The sequence below is a fragment of the Anas acuta genome, chromosome 6 (assembly GCF_963932015.1).
Source record: "Anas acuta chromosome 6, bAnaAcu1.1, whole genome shotgun sequence".
Lineage (NCBI taxonomy): Eukaryota > Metazoa > Chordata > Aves > Anseriformes > Anatidae > Anas > Anas acuta.
In genome coordinates this window covers 21,731,461-21,755,056 of record NC_088984.1, presented here as the reverse complement: position 1 = coordinate 21,755,056, position 23,596 = coordinate 21,731,461, and the positions used below count along the sequence as shown (strand labels likewise).

General features: G+C 41.9%; 1 long non-coding RNA gene across 7 annotated transcripts; it reads right to left on the bottom strand.

Moving 5' to 3' along the window:
- Positions 1-360: 360 nt before the first annotated feature.
- LOC137858254 (uncharacterized) lies at positions 361-21,795 on the bottom strand. Of its 7 annotated transcripts, none has more exons than XR_011097602.1 (7): positions 20,361-21,060; positions 18,301-18,365; positions 15,145-15,269; positions 12,138-13,198; positions 8,314-8,417; positions 7,588-7,718; positions 361-6,753 (listed from the first exon to the last, which is right to left on the bottom strand). It is a non-coding gene; the product is annotated as an uncharacterized lncRNA (long non-coding RNA). The 7 variants fall into 7 exon arrangements; XR_011097600.1 differs by lacking the exon at positions 18,301-18,365 and having other exon boundaries at positions 12,138-12,201; positions 12,549-13,198; positions 20,361-21,044; XR_011097603.1 differs by lacking the exons at positions 18,301-18,365; positions 20,361-21,060 and adding an exon at positions 21,635-21,795.
- Positions 21,796-23,596: the final 1,801 nt, after the last annotated feature.

The window sequence follows — 23,596 nt, the reverse complement described above, 5'->3', positions numbered from 1 at the left end:
AAGTCAGCAAAGGACAGGTCAGCATTGACTTGTGCATTGTCAAGTATTTTATCTATCAATCATCTTTGACATTCCTATTCTCTTTAGTTTCCAGAGATTTTGCAATTTTTTATCACCTATAGAATATATACAGCTGTCGTAAGAAATATCCTATATTTTGGTACATTTCAAAGTCCTGTGGGAGAAGGTGGCGTTCCTGTTGTACTGATATAAGATCAAGTTTGAGGATTCATTTTTAATGCTGTTGTGAACAAGTGGGGAACATTAAAGACCAGCCACATTTTCCCCAAGCTTTTCCAAAATCCGCTTTTCAAGTGTGACCTAGACAAAGGCTCAAAGAGCAGTAGATGTTTACACCTTTCTTGCACTGTATAATTTAACTTTCAGAAATATAAAATGGGACAGCAGAAATATTTTTACGTGTTCTCACAATGTCCAAGTTGTTTCTTACTGTTTTTATTTGAAGGAACTAGACACAATCCTGGCTGCCTTAACCACTTCCTTTGAGAGGAGAGAGCTACAGCTGAGAAAAGCCGCTGCCAGGAAGAAGTGAATAGAACTAACAAGGCTATTGAGCTGGCCAACAGATTAGTGAAAGGTCTGAGGTGAGGTCCTACAGGGCAGGCTAATGAAGCAGTCCACAGAAAGCACTTCTTTGTTATACACTACTGATCTGGCAATAACAGAGGCACTTAGCAAAGAACCTGATGAGCTGAAAAAATTATGTCATTATCATTCATTTTTTTCATAATAGAAACATGTTTTTGACCTTTGCATTTTCTTACATTTTGCCTCATTGTGGTATATATTAACTGTAAGATTACCTGGTAACTAACCTATCCAGGAACATTAAGAGAAAAGAAATAGTCAATCGTAGATATTGACAATGAAGACAATTTATTAAAATGCAATGACTATATTTGCAACAATTAAATGATGCTAATGATACTGCCCTGGGTTGGGATACATAGAATATAATACAATTTGCACTACTTAGTTAAGCAATATGATAATTCTCTAATTATCTCTCTGAGATTTGCAATGGGTATTTCAGGAGAGAATAAATAATGGCAAAGCCATGAATTATCAAAAATCCATATTGTCTGTTGATCCAAGCTGGCTCAAGGGAATCCATACTCACTGATGGATTTTTCATTTATCATTCATCTACTGATGAGGCTGCTTTTTACACACACACATACACACACACTTTTTTTTTTTTTTAATACTTTATTTTGTTGTAACATTCATTTAGGAAATCTCTTGTGGTGCCTCTCTGACATTGTAAGTGTTGTGCTTTGCTACCCAGTACTTCCAAACCGAGTTTGATAAACAAACACGTAGTAACCAGCAAAAATAGAAGATCCATTTGTTATTAAGCAAAATTATATGGCTGAGCCTGGCTAGTAGAACTTAAAATATAAAACAGTGCTTAGAGTTATTTCCTGAATCAATAGAAAGGATTTATTGACTAAAGGGGAGGGAGGGCACTGCAGAAGGCCCATTGTTTCTGTTTAAAGAAGCAAGATGAATGCATTTAAAATGTTAACATCCTGGCTGAAAGTGTAATGTATTTTAGTGATTAATAATGCCTGTAAAATTAAACCATGTACCTAATACAGAATAATAAAATAAATAACATAGCAGACCTCTTTAAAGTGTGACAATAAATGATTGTTCTGAGGCGTCTGATAATAATATTTTCTTCCACCTAACATATCATATTGTTTGGTTCTACCATGTCCCTCCTGCTGTGGCTGACAAGTGCTGGAATAGCATACATATAGAGATGAAAGGAAAAGTGTCTGTACGTTGGGGGGGAGGCATAATGAAAAATAATCTAAAGGAGGAAACAGAGATGAAAGAAGGAAAGTTGAGCCATTCGCTAGATGAAGACAGTAAAATGAATTTTAATGGAAAGCCCTTCAGCTGGCACCTCCCAGAGCAGCAGCTCCATGAAGAAGGTGGCCAGCTCGACAGATTGGTGACGGGAGATTGAATTCATTCCTGTTGTTAGCTGTACCAGACTTGGTCAAAGGCAGTAACAACCATATGACAGCTATTTGGTGACTTGTAGGAAAAAAAATCAGTTTTATTCCAGTCAGTGGTAAACAATGGGTAGCTCTTTACCATTAGCAAACAGTTTAATATTGACCGCTGCATTGTCAGTAGTGGTGGTTTCTTTGCCATATTTTTTTCTGAGAAGACTTTCTCTTATTTCCCTAGTTGTATGGTTATCATTGATGTAAGGAGAATTGCTCAAGATGTAGGAAAATAAAATTGTTCATGGCATTTCTTTTAGTAAGTAAATACGTAAAAAAATCTTTATAAATATACCCTTACCATGATGATATTAACAAATATATAAATGTATGTGCTTTCCCTCCTCTGGTTCTTAGTGAAAGTGTTGCCCAAACAGCAGGGGAGCTGACTGATAGTCTCTAGCCAAGAAAAACCTTGCGCCAAGTGTCATGTCAAATCTCTTACTGATTTTATGGCATAAAAGATTCTGCCTGAAAGTAGAAACTATTCTTGCCTGCCTTCCCTCCGAGCCCTGGCACGCAAGGACTATTTTGGGGTGGCTGCCTGAGTAGTTGTTACTCTGTACCAAGGAATTCTTTGCTTCTGACAGGTGCCAATTACGCTGTGGACATCTGCCCTAGAGGCATTGAATCAAGCTGACAACTCATTTTATATCAATCAAACAACAACCATTTTCAATAATTTCCCATCCAGCTGGGACTGAATTTGCACAAGTGATCTATGTATTAGAGACATTACCAATCCGCAGAGACATTCAGAACCATGATTATGTTCTGTTTTCCCACAGAAACTCTTGCATCTGCACAAGAAAGCAACAACTTTTCCTACTCTGCAAGAGGATGCTGACAACTCAATTTCAGTCACTTACTGCCAAATTCAACTTGCAACAGGCAACTCTTGTCAGAATAGAAGATATTTTTTTATGTCTGGGCTTACCATGCATAAATTCTGAAGTGCTCATTAGTCTTTAGCCACAGTGGTGGACAGTTTTTTATTAGCAGTAAGTGAATGCTTCTTTAATATTGTTTTCTGGGCAGAAAATATGAGACAGACTTATCACCAGAGCAGTATTAGGAGCAAGAGAAAATGCAGTGCAGAAAGGTGTTCCAGATCACCATCTTTAGTTCTTGTGAAAGTTCACTTTCAAAGTGGTATTGGCATGAGCCGAAATCTGGGGGTGCTTCACTTGAAAAGCAGGAAGGTAAGTGAGGGCTTGCACGTAATGCCTTTTTCACAGTTCTGTATTTTTTAACATACACGGTTAATCAGAAAAAATCTAGCAGCTGTTCCACTCCCTTTTTGACCTGTTAAACCACCGTGTTGCTTATATGAACTTCCTTCAAATACTTTATTTAACAGAACAGTATATCTGGAGGCAAAGAATTGGTACAATGTTCTTCTGGAAAGGCCCAAAATGTGCCCCTTGCTATTGTTTGAAGTACATTTGCTAGCTGACTGGAGCTAGGGGTGACAACTAACCCACAGACCTCAGGAATATGGTTAGCAAGCCAGAACAGTAGGCAGGCTCACCTTCTTCTTGTATTCTGTTGAGTGCTATGCCCTGCTGTTTGCATAAGGGGACAGGCTTTTATTATTCTATTCTCTCCCCACTACTGTGCACCGGGGCAGCACAAAGCAAGATTTAGTGCTTGGATATAGTATTTGCTTGCTAGCAATTGTTATAGCTAAGGCTGCACTGAGCCTTCCATCTTAACCTGCTGTTCGCCCATGCTCATAATATTCTTTAAAAAAATTCCCTTTCATCTGAAATTTCTCATGCTTGTTATCAGCTGAAATATGATTTATTTTTTTATTTTTTGTAAGCCTGAATAAAATTCATTCATTCATATTTGAATTATGCAAGGAAGGGGGTGTGGGGAGAAAGGTCTCTTTTTTTGCACATTCATAATTCACAAAAAAGCTGCATATTACAAGCTGAAACTTTCCAGGTGGCTAGTTTTGACTGAAGGATAGTCTTCATGCTAATTACAAAGAGAGAATTACTGAAAGAGAAATGAAAGAGAAAAATTAAAAATGACACATATTGTGATTAACTCATTTGTTTTGTAGGTGTGTCGTACAAAAGTTTCATTGTGAGCCACTTAGAGCATGTTTAAAGTAACAATTTCATTTAAGTTGGTATGAACTACTATAATTACATAATATCAATGTTTTGTACTGCAATTTCACCAAGAATCTCCCTACAGAAGCTGCATAAGCTTTTACTTATGCAAATGTGAAGCTCACAGTGAAATCAGTGCAGAATCTTATGAATCATTAACTTTGACCAGAAAGCTAGTCTAGGGAAGTGGGGAATTGGCATGTAGTGGCATTTACTGCCTCCATGCCCTGGGTCTCTGAATGCTGGGCTGCTGCATAAAGTAACTCGAAGCTTTCAGAGTTTGGATTCCAAGCAGGAATCCTCATCTGTTTTTCCCTCCTTCTGAGTGAAGTGAGAAAAATAATGTTTTCCACTGATGCTGCAGGGTTTTTTTTACAAAAACGAGTGAATATTGAGACATACCAGCTACTGTCACTAGGAATTTAAAACTCACTCTGTTATTTCAGGTCCCCCTTCCAGTGACAGAAGTTCCTGAACCCATCGCTGTGCAATGCATGATACAACAACAGTTGCTAAATAGAACAGTGAAGGCAGTGCCTGGCAATACCAAGGCCACACAAAAAGCCACTGGTCTTATATACAGTCATCACTGGCATATATTGGTCAAGCCACAGCTCCAGGGGATCAAATGGATTAAAGTTAAACCTGGTTCAGATTTGAAAGTTATCTATAATTTCAGTCAAAATGGGAAAGAGCCAGTTGGCAGCTACAGGTACTAGTGAGAGTAAAAACATCTGCTAAGCTATCGAGAAAACACAGCAATTATTTTTCCAGAGCTCCTAATGTCACACAATTTTCCTGATGCCCCACGAACTGTTACAGCCCTACTAAAACCTTTTCCTACCGGAAGGTTATTAAAGGATAATGCTTGGATACATGACACTGGCGTTGTATCACTTGTCTTTCTCCATCCTTATACTGGTATGATTTTTATAGGTGCATATTATACAGCAGGTATTTCTTGCTAGAGGCCTTGTTTGGTAGACAACTTGAAAAAAATCATTGGTCTTGTACTTGACCAAACACTTGCAAGTTACGTGTTCTCAGTATTTTTTATAGTCTTCGCTGATTACCCCAGCAGCTCTTTGATTATGCTCTGCCAGTATTCAAACTATCTTCCTCTGAAAGCTCTCCTACGCCTGTATGATAGTTGTCTTAACTCCTGAGGACTACAGTGCCCCAGATATGTTGAATCCTGCTGCATTTTCTCTTCTCTGACCTTTTCTTATCTTATTTACACCCTTGCACGCACTTTAGTTCAATGATTGCAATTTGAGCACTCCTTTTTCTCTAGCTGAATAGTCCTCCCCAACACACCACCACCCCGATGTGTAATCACCCAGGAGACATAATCATTCACTCTGAATAAAAATAATTCTCCTACCGTTTGCTCCTTGCCTCTTTTCTGCCCTTTTCTCTGATTTATTACACTATATTCTTTATGGAAACATTTTGACATCCATCCCCTCTGTTCAGGTCTTGTACCCACCCTTTGAGGGAGTGCTTTGAACAGAGAAAGGCCAGGATGAGTGGGTATCTCATATACTCACTCACCCTTTCATTCCCGTGTCATTTCCCCCACCTCCTCATTATATCCCTGAGCCCTTCCCCTCCTTCCAGTTCAGCCGTACCTACTGCCCCTCCTACAGCGACCAGTGTCCTTCCTTCCCTCCCTGCCCCTCGAGGAATCGAGGAAACGACAAAATATTTCCCACAGCCTGTGCTGCCTGGGACTGTGTCTGAGTACACGCGGGTCCTGAGTGCCAGCCAGGGACAGTACCGGCCCTGTCTGAGCTCTCCACACCCTGTAAGCCCAAGAAAGCTGCCACAGGACAGCACCGACCTGCAGCGTAGGCTGGAAAGGAGTTGCTGTTAATGCAGTGGAGCTGAAGGAATTCAGCTCCCACCTCCGTCACTGCTTAGTTAGACTGCAAGAAATATTTAGTGAGTGAGAGCACTGAAATGATTGCTCTTTAAACGTAGTTGAAATTACTGTGAAATTCCTTAATTAAAAAGTTCAAGCTGAGAAGCAAAATGCTTTCCAATTCAGGCATCGCAGGGCCCCTCACTACTGTACTCGCCTCCTGGTCTTCATCACCACCGTCATTTTCTCATGTTACTTGGTATGTCGCCTGTTGGTTTGCTTGTTACAAGGAGTGTCCGCCCCGACTGCCACCCCTACCCTGTACTGACAAGCAGAAAGCTCTTTATGCTGAGTATTGATCTAGTGGCATGCCCCAGCCCACAGTGGAAGAGCATCTTTAATTTCTCACTCCCCCGGGGGCATTTGATTCGAGAAGGATTTTCATAGTGTGCTGAGACTCAGAAAGTGGCTGCTATTCACTAAGTGCTGGTTGCAGTTCTGAATCTGAATGCATGCTGAGGCTTCACTCTGCCTGTGGCAATAAGCTGTGCCCTGGACAATAAATTCTGCACATTTTTGCCAGTGGGCTGAGCTGAAGGCAGGGGATGCACTCGCATGGACTGCCAGGCTCTTGGTCCTGCACTTGGGGCAGTATGTCACCACATCGCTTGCTGATTCTGCACAGAAAGTGTCCAAATCAGTTCTCTAAGTGGCACTTTTAGACCTAAAGAATTTCAATCAGTTTTATTATTACTCAGGATACATTAGGTCAGTTCAGAAACATTCAGACCAAGGACGTTTCATGAGCTCCCATGCAGCTCACAACCATTACAGGCTGCAGGCACAACGGGGGTGCGAGCCGCAGAGCCCAGGCCTCGCCCAGGCCTCACGCACCCCATGCTGCTCAGAGGAACACACAACCCAAACTCATTTATGCTATCACAAATCCAGAGAAACTTCTCTACAACCCAGACGATCACTCTGGGTTCACAGAACAGCTAGAACATGCAGATCATCCCCAGGCTCAAGAGGACACCAGAACACCGGCTTGCATTCAGCTTTTGAGCTCACGAATGACCTTTATAATTACAACCAATTTCAGCACTATCCCACACGTTAAGTTATCAAATTCTAAGGTGCTGAAGCAGTGCAAAACAAGTTCCTTCTCCAGGCCCTAGGCCCTCTGCAGTCCAGGTGAGAAGGGCACACCTTCCATTGCCCTCAGAGTGGCAGCTGGGGGCTGTCAGCTGCTGGGTATTGTTAAACAAATTAAATGGCCTAGGAAAGGCAGGTGCCATTTCCAAGGTGGCATTTCATGCTACCATTCTGGATGTTCAATGTGTACTTATTAGGGTTGAGTAGGCAGTAGTTATTTAGCTTTTCTATTTTAAACCTTCTTGTGACGTACAGAACACAGATCACAACTTTTTTCTAGTAACTGAAGATCCAATTACTAAAATCTAGGCTTACCATGAAGTTTTAGGAAAACAGAATATTTGAAAAAGAGATATATATTTCCTTTATTGATGTGGTTTGATTTATGGATTTGTAAACTCACCACTTCAGCCTGAACTTGTAAAGCAGCGACATCACTTTAGAATTAAGTTGACGGTGCTTGAGGATGAATTACTGATACTCTTTTTGGCTGCTGACAGTAATTTCCTTCAGGATAGTCTTCTGGCTGAAAAGCTATAAACAAGACACAGCAGCAGAAATAGAAATGAAGATAAACAAAGGATTAAGTCAGCTACAGTAATAATAATTTTAATGCTGAATTTGGCTCCTTCTGGTCTAAAACAAATACATTTTTTTAAACTGTGTTTATTTTATAACCTGTATTTTTCAAATAGCTTGTCCATGGGAAAACTGCATATGTGTCTACCCACCAAGAACCATAGCTTTTCCACCACAAGAAAAACTAAATGAGACTTTTTTCAAACCACCAACAACAGAAGGGTAAGTGCAGCAATGTTCAGGCGAGCAGTGTGGACAACAGGCAGTCTTTGCTGGCATGGGGTGACCACAACTGACTGCAGTCACACCTGGCTTCAGAATGTCCACTTCTCCACATGAAGGATGGGGACATTAAAAGTTAATACAAGCTTTTTCCAACTTCAGAACTGCTTTGCAGGGGGGTATGATATTCCTGTCTACTATGGTGATGCACATGATTATGTATCTTGTGCAAGCAGTTACTGAACATGCAAACTGGGAAATGGATGTTAAAAATCATTGCATTATTAAATAAGGCATCATATCTAATTTAATTAAGAGATAAATATACCCCTAATAGTAAGCAAATGTTGTCAGGTGACATCAGCTGTACTTGCATATCTTTTGCATCTTCAGAGTACTTCATAAACATTGTCATTTATGCTCAATATGTCTCTGAAATAGAAAAACAAGGCTTCATTCAGCTAGGAGATGAAGCAGAGTTCAAAGGATATAGCAAGTCAGTGTACTCAAAATGTATGCTATCAATAAAATCATTACATCTCTCTCAAGGGCTGTGTTTTTGCAGTCAGGTTGCAGGAATTTAATGGGCACCGAGCTGAAAATTATGACCCAGCTGGATGAATCTTTCAGCTTCAGGCTTGCCCTGCAGTCTGCATAAAGGACGTGGAAATGTTCTTGGAGCTTCAGGTAGTTATCAGGCCTGAACTGCCCTTACGACTGGAAGTAAGGTGTTTCCCAAGAAATGTGTTAATGATGATCCAGGTATTAATGGCATGCATTTGCCTTGTCATGACATTATCATCACAGTCTTTAGACAACCTCAGACTTACAGAAAAATAGTGTTTGAGTTGCCATTATAAAATTTATTACTTTAATAAATCTAAAGATTGCAAAGAAAGTATGTTAGGGAGAAAATGGCAGAATATTTTAAAAAAGGAAGCTAACATTTTGTTAAAACCATTTTGGGGAGAATAAAAGACTTCAAGGGTTTTGAAAAACGCACACACCTTCATTAGAGCAACATGGAGCTTTTACTGAACTCCACAATAGCAGCATTCTTTGAATGTGAAGATGTAGGAATGCACAAAATCCACAAAATCCCAGGCAAGGAATTTCCCCTTACTTTAGCAATCCACGCATTTTTTACATATTGTTTCCTATCACTGCCCTTTGTACAGGCATTTACAGCGGTGAAGTAAAGGCTGGTAGCAATCCTGCTGCTCACTTTGAACTGAACAACTGCACAAGAGACAGAGACACAGGAAATCACCCCTTGATTTCTGAAGAGTTAAATTGCAGCTGCAAACCCAGTCAAGTTCCACTTGGAGTAGGCTCTGGTGTCTAATGCATTTCTGCTGCTGGTTATTCTTTCTTAAACTTTCTGTTTCTCCAGGAAAGGCATAATTGCATTCTAGCCCTTAAAGAAAAAAGAGGACAATCCCAAAAAGCTTAGTCACTTTTATATTGTGATTTTTACTAATGCCATGTAGGAGTGACAGAATCCTTCAGTTAACATAATTCAAAAGAGAAGGGGGAGGAGAAGGTGGAGAAAGACAATATAAAACAGATTTATATTGCTTTTACAACTGAATTGTTTTCAGTATAATGTCACGTTCTTAGTGTGGGGGATTCTGCATGTGTCATGAGTCTACAGATGTTCTTGCACACTATGTGCAGCTGCACTATTTGTCATGGGCAAATTTAATAGCAAGATGCTTGTTACATGTTCCCTCTATTCTCAGTCCACAAAAACCACTGAGGAGAAAAACACTGTGTGCTAGTTTGCTTGCTTCCCCTCTTTACACACTTCTAAAATATTTAAGAAATAAATTCTGGAAACACCACCTCTCTCTCACACTAAATTCTGTGACACCTGCAATTACAGCTCTGTTGTCTTTGCTAGAATAATTTTTTTTGGGCTGTGTTGTTTCTAATGCTTCTAATGCTACTACAATCATTTTAAGCTTCTGAATTGGAATGGGGGAGATGAAGGGAAGAGGTCATTTTCCTCTTGGGGGGGGGGGGAAGGCGGTTCTTTAAGAGCCCTTCAAAAGGGAGAATACTTTCTACCAAGTCCTGAGTATCCTCTGTTCTCACTGACCGCAGGGGAAACTCAGGTGCCCTCCATACTGGCTTACTGCAGAGCCAAATGCTGCCAGGACTTGTGCAGAGGAACACTCAGACGAGCTCTCCTAATTTTCGAATCGTCTCACTATTTTCCTTGGAAGTGTTCTCCTTATTATTATGCTCATTCTGGGGTCCAGATTTTTGCAGAACTATCTAGGAAGAACAGCAAGATTTTGCAAAATTAAAAGAAAAAAAAAAGTCTAAATTCTTCGCTCAGAAAGCCTATAATGTGCTGAAGCATATGCTTGCTGTCTGGTTAGTGGCAAGAGAGGTAAATGTAGAACAGGCAGCATAAGCAGAAATTTGAGCTTCAGAAAAGGGAAACTGAAAGCTGAAACAGGAGCACATCCAACTGAAATGTCACAGGATACAACTTGAGAAGAGGGTACAGCTGAGAGGGTATAGCAGACCAAGTTAAAATTGTTACACTCAGTGTGTGAACAAAAGTAGATGCCATAAATGAAAATCATGGATTTAATTATGGTGTCTCCCACAGTACAAGACACTGCCATTTGGTGCTAGAGCCACAGAGGCTGGAGCAGGCAGTATGCCAGGAGAGGCCAAGGGAACTGCGATTCCTCAGCCTTGAAAAGGCCAAGGGGGTGGCAGGGATTTATTGCTGCCTAAAAATACTTCATGAGAGGCTATAGAGAACATAGAGACAGATTTTTCTCAGAGGTTTACAAGGACAGATACTTAAAAAACATGGGAGCAAAGATGGGTCAACAGGGTTTAAAATTTTTGTCATGGAAAACTATATTTCTTTGAATAATTTCTGAATTTGTGTACTATTGTATTGGAGATATATTAGAACAGCCTGAATTTAGCACATGGAAACACCACAATGTTTAAGCTATATAATCATGTATCAAGTTGATAGAAAAGTTCTTTTTGTTACCAAAAATCTGATCAGATAACTATGGAGATATAAAACAGGCGTGTTTCTGTTATTAAATATGTGCATCTGTGAACACTGACTATCAAAGAAAATGGAATATTCCAGTGAGTCTCTTCAGAAGAATGCCAGAAAATAGCATTGAAATATGCAATATAAATGTGAAGATATTAGTTTCCAGTCTTCACATGATTGCTTAGCTAAAAAGTTAACCAGATGTGATTATGACATTTCTCCTTCTGTTTCTAATCAATCTATAATCATATATGTGGGAATCTAGTTGTGTTTGTGTACATACCCAATTCCAGAAATTGTGAACTACTTCATTGCGTAAAACCTGCCTGAGTGAGTGAGTGTGTGTGTGTCTGTGATGCATCTTAAATTGAAGCATATGATTTTTATTATCCTATTAGGTTACACTATAGTCTCCTACAGATACAGGAATTTTTAACTTAGCTCCACAAGCTACAGCCCTCATTTTAATAATCACAGTATTTCTGTTGATTATGCAAATTATGTAGACAATGAAGACAATGAAAATCAAACACTTTTTGTGAGCTGGCCTTCTTATGGCGATGAAGCAATACAGGTCAGTCAGATCTATACAGCTGTCCATGATGCAGCAGATAGCAGTGTGAACACTCCCAAGATCTGCTGCTCAGCTGTGAATCTTCAGTCACAGGGGGGTTTGCAAATCCCTGCTGAACTCTGCAATTCACAGACTAACCAAAGGGACTTTATAGCCAAGTAAACGTGATTTTGCCACTATTAGTAAAAAGCAAGGGGGTTTGTACTGACATGACGGTGCAGGCCCTCTGCAGTTCCCTGGGTTTGTCTTGGCCTAAGTAGATTTTAAGTTCTTTTAGCTGTATCTAGTTGGGAGGTACTCTCAACTAATTTAACTTTAGTTCATAGTAAAAACAAGCGGATTTTCATTGTGGATTGAACTGTGTATGGCTTTAGAATAAGTCACAGGGAAGAGTGCAGACACAGACACATCACAGTGATTTAATCACAGTAAGCTGCTAGTGTTAAGAAAACATACAAAATCAAATCCAAGCAGACACCAGACTGAGGAGAAAGCATCCCCCTGCCCCCTGAATATCACACTCCTCCTGGTGATGACTCACCATAATACTCCCCCATTCCTTCTGAGAAATAACCGAAGTGTCAATCTTCAGACCCAAAGGCACCCTGGAGGAGTAAGCACAACATGAGAGAACAGGGAAATTCTGTCTAATAGCTTTAACTCTATTTTTAATGAGGCCTTCCTGTATTAATTTGGTAATGTTGACTCTTAGACTATTTAAAACATTTATTAGTCTAACAACAAATTCTTAGGTCCATACATGCAGTGTGTTCCCTTTTGTCAGTAAGATGGCTTCAACTGTAGTATCACCTCTTAACACCTCCAGTATTTCAGGTCTTGGAAGCCAAAATAAAAAACAGTAAAGAGGCTGAGGGTGAAGGACCCGATCGCCTGCCTACCACCCCCAGGCACCGTTCATGTCGGTCCGTCTGAAAGAGAAAAGCTTACTTACACAGCCCAGTGCAGCACGGACCCTGCACAAGCTCCCATTTACAACTGTGTGTGCATACATGTGTACGTGCAACCACGCAGTCCTCAGGATAGTCCTTTCCCTAATGACTTTCAGGCCTCATGTCAGAGAGGGAGGCAACATGTGCCTCACTGCCTCATCTTCACAGGTAGAGGGAATGTGGACGGTTTTATCCGTGTACTTCTGCTGGGTATCCTTGCTGTAGTTTGGGCTGTTTATGCTGCTGACCAGCTCTGCCCAGCCTCTGGAAACCTTCTCAGGCAGTGAATGTCAGTCTTCTCATTAAGAACGCAAAAGCAGGTCTTCACAGAAGCCATTGCTGCAGGGGGCACCTCTACAGGGACAGCCGTTTTTCTTACTCTCCATCCACACCTCAAACATGGGAAACGTATCTACTTTCAGTGTAGCTCTTCATGTCCCAAGCGCTGCCGCTGCACATACATATTCCTGATAGAGCAAGCTGAATGGGGAAAGTATTGTATAATGATGTCTGATTTAGCTTAAAGTGTCATCTTTCCCTTCATTGCATTTTGTCTATGAAGTGTGCTGAGTCTTGTGCAGCTGTGTTCTTGCTCTTATTCGGCACAGACCTCTTCTGAGTTTTGCACCCATACCAAGAGTTGCCTTCTTCCCTTTGAAAAAAAGTGATAAATGGGTACAGAGCAGAGGAACCCAAAGCCTGCAGGGATGTGAGTCAGGACTAGGAGAAAAATCCTAACCTAATAAAAAAAGCTGATCTGGCTTCCACTGCATGTGCTGTGAGCTACAAAATGAAATCCCAAATGGAGAAGAGAAAGGGAGGACAAAAATTCAGATTCAAGTGCTGACCCTACTTGTTTTCAGAGCACAAAATGTCTATTGTACTGAACCATAAAACAGCCGAACATTGAATTCCTGCCCAGTCTCCTTGAAGTTACCTGAAAGCCACCTACAAGGACCTCACAAGAGAACATGTACAAGGGCTGGCTCCAGGAAGGTGCTGAGCTCCTTCTGCTAGGCTGGGATGCTCAGCGTGCTCACCGCCATACCCAGCTGGGCCCTGTCCTTGTTTCATATATTTCTGACTGAGCTGTGTAAACAAAATCCCGTCCTGACTCTGAAAAACACACCACATTTATTATCTAGAAATTAAATGGGGTTAAACCAATTTCCATTGTCAGATGTGCCAACCTTTAGAACAGATCTAGCGTTAAATCATGGATGTCTATAGGGAGTTCCCTTGGATCATTTGATCAAATTATGCTCTTTAAAGTATGCTTCAAAATGTCATCCCGTTGTGGGAGGAAAAGAAAGAAAATAAGGCAATGAAATGAATGGAAATTTGGAGAAATTAAATGTTGTCTCATGTATTTTGACAACGTAGACATCAGTAGGTTTGCCAGACAGATCAGCTTCAGATTTCAGATGCAGCTTAAGCAAAGTATGACTTGCACAAAATAATCTAGCCTGAAGCACAAACTACTTGCTAGCCGTTTTCATGACTTTGTCCTCTTAGATCATCTTCTGAGTTTATTTACAGTCCATGCTTCTCCCATGGCTGAGATCCTTCCCCAGCCCTTGAGTAGAAAGCTGGGATCTGACAACATGGACATCAAAGTTCTGGTCATCAAAGTGCTTTAAGTAACAAGATGGGCTAGGCAGCACCAGAAAAGGGGGAAAAGATAAGAAGATGAAAAGAGAGACATAAAATGATCTGGTATAGAGATTAAGAGGAAATAGCATTGAAATGGCTGAGGAGCTAGGACAGAAAAGTCCCACTGAACCTATTGGTTAATCATTACCTTGCTTTGTAAACATCACATTGTAGTTGCTTTTCCTTCACTGATATCTATTGCTCTACCTCATTACTTTCATCAACAATACACCAGGCTTAACTGGCCATAAGTGGGGAATCTACAGCATCTTTGGCACCTGCACTGAGTTAGGAAGGCAAGAAGTTATTGGTTCTTTGGATATGAAGCTGAGTTTGCTGGATTGTGTTTGGGGGATTTGCTGGTGTTGGGCTTTTAATCTGAGAATGCAGAAACTTTGACTATGAAGCATAAGAAACTTTTTACAGATTCCTTTGAAAGTGGCTTATACTTTAATACCGACCGCCTAGCCTCACACATCAAACAGAAACTCAATTTTGCATTATTCTGATGAGATATCACAGCACCAAGTAATAGGGGCTGGTTTACTGAATTCAGGTTGAAGTATCTAAACATCCTTCCTCTCGTCTGGTCTTCCTAAAACTCTTTCTAACCCCAGTACCTAAATATCCTTAGTCTGGTCATGTTCCACACCTTGACCATATGGCTCTCTACTAGAAAGCAGAATAATTCCAGGCAATTAAGGCACTTGCCTGTATCCATTTTATCTACAGATCTTTGGAGGTGCAAACAAAACACGCTGGATGGGGAAGACTCACTAATGCTGATAGTGCTTTAGATCACTTGATAATCTTTTTCCTGTGTTAGTTATTATGGAATGGAAATCAAATGCATGGATGTTAGGGCTAGGAACAGATGGTACTTCTGTTCTGCAAGGAAGAAATAGGGGCAAAGGGGCAGCAGACCTCCCCCCTTCCCTGTCTTACCGGGATTCATTGTGTTGCCCTCCTGTTACAGTTGGCTGTGACTCTTTCTTGTTATAAAGAGATGTCAGAAGTTAGGGAGAGACAGATGATGACCTTAAATCCTTCACTGCATTTTACCAGGATTCCTAAAAAATATAAAATAAAAAAATAAAAGCCAGCTAAGGCAGTTGGAAAATGTCAGTGAAGCATTACACAAAGAACTTGATACATTTGTTGACCTTTCTTTTTCCTCCACCCTTCTCCTCTAAGATGGATTTAGTAGTAGTGGGTGCTTTAGTGCTATGAGTGCTTTCTTAAAAATAATTTAGATGCTATTGTCTGTCTGCCACTTGGAAAACATAGCTGTTTCAACGAGCCCCTGCTGAATCTGAAAAAAGAGGGTTTATTGAAATGCCTCCAAAAATGCACCAAAATTTCATTCTATTCCTTGTCATCTGAAATGCATCTTGTTCTCGCCTTTACAGACTTTTGTTTTATTTTTTTAATTGTACTTTTGTATTCAGGGTCTTTTCATTCTTATCCCCTATTTTACGAATGGCGTGTGTGGTATTAAGAGCTGAAGGCAGAGATGAGAAGTGTTTTGAACTGACTAATTTGCAGGCAAGAAATAAAGCTCTTGTAAGGTGGTCCCAGGGGTATCTTCGCCATGAACACCATTTGAAATGACATGTAATCTCGTACATTTCAAAGGCAAAACATTTCCTATTCTAAAGTATCTTCATGAGCCAGGGTTGGTTTACCTGTTTCCAGAGAATAATAAACCACCAGAGACAAGGAAACTCCTTCCCTCCCCTCTCAAAATTCCTGTTCCTTTTCAAAGGGGCAATTGCAGTCAATAGTTTATTTCTGTCCTATCTTTTGCTGTTCTGATGGCTTATAACTCAGTGGTCGCTACTAATACAAAGCTGAATGCACTTCTGAATTAAATATCAACTAACAGTACACAGCACATCCCTCTACAACGCTATAAATAATGGTGTAGAGCTCCCCGTTCTCCCCCTTTTATTTTATCTTGTTTTTACAACAGTAGAAAATTTACAGCTGGGTCTTACAATCTTCTAAAATTTTAAGCATTTCACCATATATCCCTGACCTGGCAATTTCTTAATGTAAACCGTTCTTCTTCTAAAGAAATTTGAGTTCAGCTGACCTTGGAATACTGTATTAATAATACTCTTTCTCAGCACAATTTACTGTTTATAGCCTTGTTGACATACTAAAAGGCTTGCACACGTAAGTCCACATTTAATTTGTGACAGTAGGTAAGAAAAGTCTTACATTTAGAATTTCTCCCTGTTTTGTTCAGTTGGTCTTGCAAACCAAGGTACTTAATCACCATCTGCAAACTGATTCATGCACTATGAGAAATGTTTCTATATGTCTATCATTTAAGCTTATGATAACTGTAGCCTGTTCTCCATGGTTTTAAAAGCTTTAAAAATGTTCTGAACAGGGAATTTGGCCACCAATAAAATCTTAAACTTTTGCAAAAATAAACACTGGTAAGTATTACAAGTCTTTTCCATTAATTTCACAGCTGTTCTGTACTGAAGCCTTTAGATAGGTGAAAAGGAATGGATGCTTTATGAACTCGCTAAATTTACATTGACCACTAACTCAACAGTTACCTGATTTTATAACTCTGCATGGAGAGAAATTAGCAAACAGCATGTCTTCAGTCACCTAGGCATGACTATATTAGATCCTGAAACTTAAAACAAAATCAAGATCTTTAGCTGCATATATTTTCAAAATCCACATGCTTATGTTGAAACGTGCTGGCTCTCCATACTAATTCTTCAATTGCAGACAACAAGGAATAAATTTTGTGACTCAGACAGAGATATTGAAGGCTCCTGGAAAGACAAGTAGAAGCGCTAGAGTTGTAATGTACAGAAAAAAGAAATTTCTAAAAGAATGAAAAGCAAAAAGTTCTCCCCTGAACCTGATAATGATGTGAGACAGCCGACCTGCCAGTATGACTTGTGCTGTCAGTTCGCGTTACTAGCCACAGCCCTTTGAAGGACAGGTTTTTACACTGTGAGTGACCCTAACCTGTGTTGTACTTGGATCTCTCCCAAATGTAAGTCATGATAAAATATTATGCCCTGTAGATGGGTCTTATACCTTAACTGTTGTTTTCCCTGAGGCTCTGTCAACTGTAATTCTTAACTTATGGGATCTTTGTCCAAATGTAGCGTGGAACAAATTGTGAGAAGAGGTGTAAGGCAGCATTCACAGAAACCTTAAAGAAGGTAGTGCTGCTCCCCAGTAGTTTCTCCTGGTCTGGTCCCCTTACTGATTCTGAACCACAGGACTACACCCTATCACTAACAACCACAAGGAAACACAGCGTTTTCCATTAGAGAAATTTCTACCAAATGACCTCGTAGTACAACCAGTTTTTATTCGAACTAGCACAGGCAAGGAAATAAAAGAGGTGGCTCCATTAGCGAGTGCTGAGCGCTGTCACATGTTAATGCACAAACAGTGTTAGAGCTGGAGCACAAACTAACTATCTGATGGAAGTTACTGTGCTTTACTCAGACAGCTGCCTGGGTGAATGCCGGCTGTTCTCCGAAATAAGAGGTAGCTGTCTGCTCTTCTCCATTTACTACTGCAAGTCATCCACCTTGCATAAGGATACCTGAGCAACAATCCCACCACCTTAACAGGCTGAGAACTTACCAACCCTCCTTGGAGCAAACTCCTGGAGTCAGCGTCAGGACTTTGTCTACCCCTTGTATTGCCTGCATGCAGTGTTACCTTAGTGACACACTAAATTCATTTGTTCTTTATTTTTTTCTTTAATCAGCCATCCATGTACACCATATCCATTTTTGCATGCATGAAAATATTTATATAGGCAATGGGTAGGGATCCATTAGCACAAATCAATTGCTCTGCTTCTAGGTTGCTTTTCAGACGCAGCAGTATTTTGCTAACACAGAATACCTAGCTAGAAAGCAATACAATATCCTAGCTCAGCTGGTTAATTGAAACTATATTTTTAAGGGCTGTTTTTTTCACGTTAGTGACTCATGATGTGTGCCATTTAAACACTGTGTGTAGAACACATGCTTGTTTGAACACTTCATTATTTGGCTCAAAGTAGTACAGTGTATTGTTCTGTTTAGTGGACAAGTTTGAATTTACCATTGACTCAGGAGAACTTCACAATGTATCTTTGGGTCAAGGACAGGAAGCAGCAGCAGAAATAGCTATGGAAAAAGCATCAAAAGAGGGCCACTGGGTTATACTTCAAGTAAGTCAAAGCTCTTCATTACATCAGTGCTGCATTGCAGTGTTACAAACTGAAGCGTTTCAAAATAACATGTGCCTAGATGAAAGAGTACTAAATAGTGATTTAGAACTTCCTTTGTCTTCTCCACAAGGGAAGCACGTAACTTCATAGCGAGGTCTGTATATGCAAGTATCACTGAATATCACATAAAATATGAATTGCAACTATCTTGTGTGCAGGGAGTCAACTAACGTATTTTCCCAAGCACATGGTATTTGATTTACTAATTTATTATCCATTAAAAAAAATTCTTTAGTAAATAAATATGTAGCGAAAAGAATTGTTACGCTGTATAATCAGATGAATAGATACAAACAGGGAAGATTGCTGTCATTATGCAGTATATTGTGCTAAACAGATGCACATGATTTTTTTCAAATATTGTGCAATATCAAACCGCTTCCTTATGTCTGGGTTTTTCTTGTATCAATAAAATGTTTCATATTTCAAATCAATAGCTCACTGGGAAGCCTATTTTTTCCTCCCTTCTCCCCCTCCTCCCTCCCCATCTCTGAATATTTATTTTGCAGCAAAGTGGCTTGACACATTAGAGAAATTACTGAAGAAACCCAGCGAAGGAAGTCACCGGGGTGATCGCGTTTGAGTGTAGGGAACCTGCCCCTTCTCCTAAAGAATGCCTCACTCCAGAGGGGATTTTGGAAACCTCTTATTACAATAACTGATAAGCCACTACCTGAAACGCTGCCTGATCTTTGTGCTGCGCTGGGTAATTTTGACCAGACAAGTAAAACATCACAGGAAAAAAAAAAAAAAAATTATAAAAACGTGATTATTAATCTTCTCAATGTAAAGCCACCTGAAATGTTGAAGTCACCACCAGCCTTTTTGGGACACGCAATAATAAAGCAGAATGCATTTCATTACTTAAGGATTTGTTCACATATCCTAGAATGAAATAACTGCGTATCAACCACAAAGCAAAGAAAGGCATAAAATAAAAATTAATTCTTTTCGTTCTAAAGCATCAAATGCAGCTCCTGGTTAAACATGTGCATGGGATACAAAGTATGTGCAGTCATTACAGATAATTACTGTAGCACGGAACAAGGCTTTATTTTGGTTGGGTCTAGCTTAGTTTGATTTTTCTTGAAACGTGAGACCGTGCCGTTTTGTGCCTCGGGAGCCTGCTCCGTACTGTCAGCCTGCAGTCCCCCGGGCTGAGACCTTCAGCGGAGGTGATGAGGGATGTTCGCTGCGCCAGGTCACGGTGCTAAGGGTTTGGTCCAAAATGTTGGGATCACCACCTGCGAGGAAGGAGTGCTTCGGCTGCGAGGCTAGCACGTCTTCCTCTGTCCTTTATAATCTTTGTTTCAGAAGGTTTTTAATAAAAATAATGTTGTTACCAAGCCCTACGAGACGCATAAAGCCGCAGGGTCTGTAAATGGCAGCCGGCAGCCAGGTGTACGGCAGCAGTACCTGCGCTGCCGGCAGCATCACACCGCACCTCCACAAACTCACCAACTAACAAGGGGAAACCTGCTTTTCGCTCCCCATTTAAACACTACGTCCTGAAAGCGTTTGCAAAAATTGCAAGGGCTTTTCTTCTTTTCCTCTTGTTTAGAATAAATTCTTCGAGCAATTAAAAAAAAAAAAAAAAAAAGGAAAACGAAGTGCACGGAGGGCAGAGCGCCGCGGGAAGTGCCGCGATGCACAAAGAAAGCCGCGGGCAGCAGGCACGGACACGGTATTTTTGTCCCCAACTTCCTCCGGCTCCGGCCGGGACGCGGCTGCCGGCGCTGCCCCGCCTGGGGCCGCCCCGAGCCGGGCCGGGCCCCCGCTGCCCGCGGGGCCGCCAGGGGCCGGGCCGGGCCTCCCGGGGGGCCCCTCCGGGGCTTGTGCCCCGCCGCGGTCGCCTCCTCGCCCCCCCCGCTGCGGTGCGAGCCCGCGGTACCTGCCGGGCGCCCGGGGCCGCCGCCCGTCGCGTCCCGTCCCGTCCCCGCACGGAGGAGGGAGCGGGGCGGCACCCCCGCCCCAGGCCGCCCGCGGAGGGGCCGGGGCCCGGGACGCGGCCGGAGCGGCGGCGGCTCCGCGTTCCCGGAGCCAGAGCGCCCCCTGCCGGCCCCGGCGCTGAGGCGGGCGCCGCCCGGCCTGGGAGCGGGGGACAGCGGCAGGGCCTGGCCGCACGGAGCCCGCCGCTGCCACCCGGAGCGGCCGGGCCGTGCAGGTGTCGAGGCCCGGCCCGTGCGTGCAGGCATTAAGGGCGGCCCAGGCTCTCTTTCAGCGTCTCCGTCCCTCCCCGTGCTGACACTCGGCGCAGCACACGCGAGGTTGGCCCCGCTGGGGAGAGCCCCTGGCTTGGCTTCACCTGGCTCAGTGCCACTGCTCACCCAAAGGCACGGGCAGGGACCAGCCCCGCGGATCTGCCACGTCTCCGGGGCTGGAGGTGACCCGGTGGTCAGCAACAAGCTGCAGCCACGCGTTGAGCCCCGCTTTTGTGGCTGGGGAAAGTACAGAGGAACATCAGCTGGCACACTTCCTGATTCGTTTGAACCGCCTCGGGTACACCGCTCTTTTTGAGGAATTATGTCCTAAATGGACTCAGCTATTTAATAAATCAGCCCCTGATCCCCCGCAGCGGTGACCTCTGATCTCTTCTCAGAGTACCGAGGTTTCGTGTGGCACCACGCCAGCAAGGCTGCGGCCAAGCTGCGGCACTTACAAAGTGCCCATGGGTGATACAAGCATTTTGGAGAAAGTGAGGCAAAAAAGCCGTCTCCCTTCCCACTCTGCGGGGCAAGTCGTGGTACCTCTGCCACGTGCCTGGAGCAGCCTGCGCTGAGCTCAGAGTTTTGCCAGATGGGGACGGGAGGCAGGGTCAGCAGCAGCCAGCACCTGCATCCCCGCTCCCCAGCCCGCGTGCGGCACAGCTGAGGGGTGGGTTATAGCCCCCGTCCTCACCAGAGGACACATTTGCCATCTCATCTCCTCCTCCTCCTTCTGTTTGTCCCTCCTCCCTCTTCCTCCGCGGCCCTGAGCACGGCAGGTGCGGGAAGCCACGACCGCCACAGGCGAGTTCCTCACATACCCACCCTGTCCTCGCAGAGTCGGGGCAGCAGGCGGGAGGGAGCGGCAGGCCCTGTGCCCACAGCCTGCAGCAGCAGCAGCCGGTGGGCTGCCTCCTGCCTCCTCCTCGGCCCCCGGTTCCCCCAGCCCGCAGCAGCTCACCTGCCGGCGAGCCCCTCGCCATCCCGCGGGCCGCGGTTCTCCGTCCCCAGCTGCCGGGAGCCTCCCGCTGCGAGGAGGAGAATCATCTGAGGAGGGAAAGGGAACAAAAGAGCGAGATCAGAAAGAGGAATAAAAGAAGGAAATGTGGTGAATAATAAAAACAAAAGGAGGAATTTTCCCCGGGGGGAGGGAAGTGCCTTTTATAAGAGCTTTTTCTTTTTTTTTTTTTTCTCAATTTTTTGCAAAAATTCTGACAATGCACATGCTCATTTTCCCTTTCCCATCCCACACAAACCTGTTGTTATTTTACTTTCATTATTTCACTTTGCTGCATCAGAAATGCTGAATCATAAAACGGGGGTTAGTGAAAATGGTATTTATCTTGGAGGAATGAGCCCCGCATTATTTTAAAGATCCCCGCACTGCCGCTGTTATTATTATTATCATCATCATCATCATGCATCTTGGCAGGTTGAAAGGTATCTCAGAACAGTACGAATTCAGTAGTAATTTAACATCCCACAGCAGTACTTTAAAAGCATCAAATAACATTTTGAATTTTAAGTCAGTACAACTGTAAATAAATGGATGTACTCCCACATGTCTGTTGTTTTTAAACTTGTGATGATCCTAAAATATTTGCCTAACAGCTTTGAGCTGCAACAGAATTTCAGCTCATATATACATGTGCGTGTGATATTGAATTAAACCATTTGTCATTCTTTTCCATAAAAGACACAATTTGGCTCTCAGCAAACCATTTGAAATAGAAATTATGATGATGATACTACAGCCCCATTTTATTTTATGGTAGTGTATTGATTGTCAAATAGACAATACATGTATTTTTGTAATGGTCTAAAAGAAGATATTCTGCCTTTTTATTTTACAGTCCTTATGCTATTACTCGCTTTCATTTCAATAAAGGATGGCATCTTTCAGAGATGCTACCATAAATTGCTTCATTTAATAAATTGCTACACAGAATAATAATGTTACACCAGAGAGCAGCACTTTGTAATTTGGAAGAAATAACATTTTTCTTTTAAAACATCTCTGTCTCTTTATTTTTAAATTAAAATTCTCTCTCTGCTGTTTTCTATCTAAAGAATAACCTGATTATTAGCAAATTCTTTTTTTTTTTTTTTTTATTCTTGCAAGCATCAGAACTTGGTTGTGACATAAAGAGGTTAATTAAAATGGGTAACAAATTAGATTAATTTCCACAGATATAAGAGCGTTATAAAAGTCTTGTTCTCAACAATGACTCCATAACAGAACAGTTTGATTTATGCCTAAGCAGGTTCCTTATTCTGTCTAGCAAGGACTGCCACTGGTGTCTCGGTGACAGGGTTTTTATTATTTCTTTGACAGTTTGATAGGAAGCCAGTGCTTGCTTCTGGGTTTGCAGTCTCTTCAAACCTGGATTATGAAGGTTACCATAAAGATATGGATGAAACACTGCCTCCCCAAAGCCCCATCCGTATGGCCCACACCCCAATGTGGAGATTGCTTTTGCAATAACAACTGCAGACAACCTGCTCCATATGCTATTAGAGCTGCAATTCAAATAGTCACTGGTGAAGGAGTCTCCCAAGCTGTGGAAAACAAGGTCAGTAAAAACATAGAGCAGGCTGCGAATTTGTCACAAGATGGTGTGATGTCTCTGGTTTTATGTTTTTTTTGTTTGTTTGTTTGTTTTGTGTGTGTGTGTGTGTTGGTTTTTTTTTTTTTTTTCCCCTGAGGTCACCAATTTCAACAGAATTAGATTATTTTTGTTATTTTCATACCTGTTTTTTACAGAGATTCAATTTGAAATTTGTAATGTGGGAAAATGATCTCTATGCAAGACATAAATATATGCATTATTTTGTACCACACAAAAAGAAGATCTTGCTGGTGTGTTACAATACATTAATAAGGTTGAGTCATTTAGTATCTTTTGTCAGGTTGCAAAATGCC